The sequence below is a fragment of the Hippocampus comes genome, unplaced genomic scaffold (genome assembly GCF_001891065.2).
Source record: "Hippocampus comes isolate QL1 unplaced genomic scaffold, H_comes_QL1_v1.1 scaffold4, whole genome shotgun sequence".
Classification (NCBI taxonomy): domain Eukaryota; kingdom Metazoa; phylum Chordata; class Actinopteri; order Syngnathiformes; family Syngnathidae; genus Hippocampus; species Hippocampus comes.
In genome coordinates, this window is record NW_017805380.1 from 471,414 (window position 1) to 475,344 (window position 3,931).

General features: G+C 48.2%; 1 long non-coding RNA gene across 4 annotated transcripts in view; it reads right to left on the bottom strand.

Moving 5' to 3' along the window:
- The window catches only part of LOC109517510 (uncharacterized), a 183,758-nt gene that overhangs the window by 158,997 nt on the left and 20,830 nt on the right, over nt 1-3,931 (bottom strand). For all 4 annotated transcript variants that reach the window (XR_002168558.1, XR_002168557.1, XR_002168560.1 and 1 more), the window contains exon 3: nt 98-262. This is a non-coding gene — a long non-coding RNA (uncharacterized LOC109517510). The remainder of the gene's footprint in view (nt 1-97; nt 263-3,931) is intronic.

A 3,931-nucleotide genomic window follows, 5' to 3' on the forward strand; every position in this document is an offset into this window, starting at 1 on the left:
AGGGATGGGGTGGGTGGGGGGGGGGGACGCGCCTGCTGAGGGGGCAGCTGCCTGCGAGGTTAAAGCAGCCAGAAAACATGAACGCTTCTAATAATACCTCAGCTGCGTTTTCAGACAGCGCGCCTGCTGCCTCGCTGTCTGCTTTTCTCGCTCGTCGTCTGTGCTGGCTCGCTGCATTCTGGAAGGGTGACGCCGCGTTGAGTCAGCCCGGACTTTCCAGACTCTGCTCCACGAGGCTTTGCTGGAACTCACGAATGCTTTCCTGGCAAATGCAAACACACGAGTTGCTTTATTATCCCTCCCAAGTATTTACTGTACCTTCATACCTTCCTCTTCCTATTAGTAGAATTCCCCCCAGCCCCCCTCCAAAAACACCCCCCATATCACGGCTCATCGTTCACACCCACAGATATTTAAGATTTTTATTCGGGGGTTATCATGTATACAGGCACTCCCCTACTTACTAGCGCTCACATTTTGCACATGCAAACTTTTCTGTGTTCGTCAAAAGTTGTGTTTTTGTTTTTCTTACTTCCGAAAGTCCGAATTTAGAGTTGCCCCACTTCCGTGTAGCACCACTTGGTGCCTAAGGTCTACTAGGAGAGATGCAGATCAGTGATGAAAGTTCCCAACAATCAATGAATGCATTCCTTTGATTGTTGTATCCTTTTTTTTTTTTTTATGCCTTGTTGCTTCTCGTGTCCCAAAACAGGAGTTGTGATCAGGTTTATAATTACATAGCATCTGTGGTTCTAATATGTATGCAAATATTTCTCATTCTATGTGCCATGAAGCAAATATTATAAGAGCACTTTTATTTGAAGAAATTAGAGTCTTCCCGTTATTCACAGAAACGAAAGGCCGAGCCCTATCGCGGATAGCTAAAAATCCGCAGGTAATTGTCAGCGGCAAAAAGGTTTCGAATTGCCTATGGATGCCACAAGATGGTGGCTTCAGCCTTCCTGTGTAGAGTTTGCATGTTCTCCCCGTACCTGCGTGGGTTTTCTCCGGGTACTCCGGTTTCCTCCCACATTCCAAAAACATGCATGGCAGGCTGATTGAACACTCTAAATTGTCCCAAGATGTGAGTGTGAGCGCGGATGGTTGTTCGTCTGTGTGTGTGCGCTGTGATTGGCTGGCAACCGGTTCAGGGTGTCCCCCGCCTACTGCCTGAAAACAGCTGGGATAGGCTCCGGCACCCCCCGGCGACGCTTGTGAGGATAAAGCGGATCGGAAAATGGATGGATGGATTTCTATAAGGTTCACTGTACTGGCCTTTTTCCTTGAAGCATTTGCTTGTTGACCTACGAAGAGCCCTGGAATGCTCCCCCACTTTTATGAATCAGTGACAGCCTCATGTCACACGTAAGTGCGAGGCTTGGCTCTCAGCTCGCACCAAGACAGTCTGGACAGGTTGAGTGTACTGTTACTTGAGTGCGAGAGTGTGCCGTTTCTTCGCAAGCTAGCGTGAAGCCCACCTGAGAAATGCCGAGAGTTCCTTAGATACGGCAAGAACAAACAAACCGCTGACCTCCCGATTCAGCTGCGGGCGGTCGCTTCTTCAGGTTAGGCACGCGGTGTTGAATGCTGTGAAGCTGTTTCATGTGCTTGTGGTTTGCGACTAAAGTAGCGCATTTTGGGTGAGCTGCTCGAGGACTTGGAAAAAATACAACGGCTTGCCCGCAGCTCTCGCAATGACCGGCGACTGACAAATATCCCCACCGTCGCTGTTGACAATCTTATTCTTGCAATAAAAGTCTTAGCAGAAGAGAGGAACAGTTTCAAAACAAATTCATTTTACCCTGAGCTAGCCAACAATTCGCTAGCCAACAATTCGAGCCTTCGGTGAGTGTCTGCTTTTCTAATTCACCTCATTTTGTCTTTTCATTTGAATAGTTTCCACAAGGTCATCTGGAATGAAGTAAGAGTGTTGGAAAAGTTTTTTTTTTTTTGTTCAGATTTCATAGACAAACGCAGACTGGCCACACTTGTGGGAGAGTAAGCGTCTCTCATACTGACGCAACACATGCTAGCTGGTAGCTCAGTTCACAAGTCACAATCACAATTTTCAGTCCAACAGAGAGCAAAGAAGCTTGCAAACAGTTAAGATATGAGTTTCATTTGGTTCTATTATACAGTGGCTAGCTCTCTTTTTGTTTTTTTAGCTTAAAACATCACCATTACAATTAATAAAGTTTCAATGGTGACGACACTTTGACGTTTCATTCACATTATTAGTTCCTTAGAAGGCTCCGGTTGTATTCTGAGCACTGACGATCAGTGAGATAACGCCCGGCCGCGTGTTTGCTCAGCGGAGATAAGACGCAGCTCTGTTTTGGTCGTAAAACATTCATGAGCTGCACATCTGGCCCTGCTGCGCGGTGTTTGCACCCGAGATGCACACACTCACACGCAAACACTCAGACGCACCTGTCTTTGCCAGAGCAGTTTTTATGACGACACTCATGCTGCCTGGAGCTAATATCCACTTGCCGCTGTGTCAACGCTGCACATCTTTATGTGCACGTGCAAGCTGCAGGCCATGCGTCTGCCGCTTGTTTTACCCGATGAAACCGATAAAGGTGTCGGAGTTCGCCAAAGTTGCCGACTACAACTTGATACCATCTGACTGAGTGACAGAAACAAGATTGAATCAACTGTTAAGAGGCTTTCCGGGAGGATCTCCAAGAAGGGAGCTCGGAAGAAGGTGTCCAGTCCAAAAGATGATTGGAAAAGAGGAAAGTAAATCACATTGAGAAAAGTGAGTCGAGAGGGCGCTCCAGCACAATGATGTGTTTCTCAGCCAGGAACTGTCAGATGCTCAAGGCATCGTGAGCACCCCCGTTGTCACGGCGTAGCAGTCACGAGTTCTCCTGCCACAACTCTCACCTCTTTGACGAGATCATCTGGCCCGTAGCGAAGGGCAAAGCAACTAATGGGAGTTGAAATATCTTTTGTGGCACGAGTCTTGGAACTTTTTCGACACACCTCACGTTCCAGGAGAGCTGGCGCCTATCCCAGCTGGCTTTGCATGAGAGGTGCACTACACCCAGGATTGTTCGCTACAGAATCGCCCAAGGACCATAAAAGGACAATTTCGAGTTTTCAATGAATCTATCGTGCGTGTTTTCGAAATGTGAGAGGAAGCTTAAGTATTTGAAGAAAAATCCACACGAGCTCGGGGATTGATGCAAACTCCACAAAAGCTAACCACTCGACCACCGTGCTGCCATTTTTCTCATTGTCGATCAAGAAAATTTGCTTCAACGTTTCCATCCGCTGGAAGCAAAGCTTCAGATAGCAAAAGCGTAACATGACTCCTTGTTGACTCCTTTTTTTTTTTTCTTCTACACCCAACCCCTACCCTTCCACTGTAGCATGAGCCTCCACCCATGTTGTCTTGATGAATTCCAGGTGAGGAGACAGCCTGATTGAATCACGCAGGTTAAACGAGGCGAAAGGAGCAAACGTGAGATGGGTGGCGACGGATGAAATTAGCCGCAATTAACCGCAGCGCCGGTGTAAATACTGTTGAAGGATCCGCTCTCATTAAAGTCATCTGGTTAAACCAAAAGGCTATTGTTAGAATGGCCTGACGATAATGGCAGGAGGTGGTGGGCCAGGTTTTTTTCGACCGCTACGCCTCGTCTCGAGAGCGACAGATTGTCACCGGCGTTGCGGCAGAACGTGTTGTTGGGAGCGCAAACAGTTCAAGCCGACGGCGGCCGTCGCATCGAGTATGGCCTCCGTTGATGCGCGCGCGAGAATCCATACGTGCGCGTGTTTTGCAAACACAACACAAGAAGCGTGTGCGCTATTCGATGTGCAACAGGTGTGCGTCTGTTTGCGCGTCGGCGGCAAACGTTATAGAGACATAAAGTTGTGTTTGCTCGGGGTGGGGGCGCGCCTTAGCTTTCGGGGGTGGAGGAGT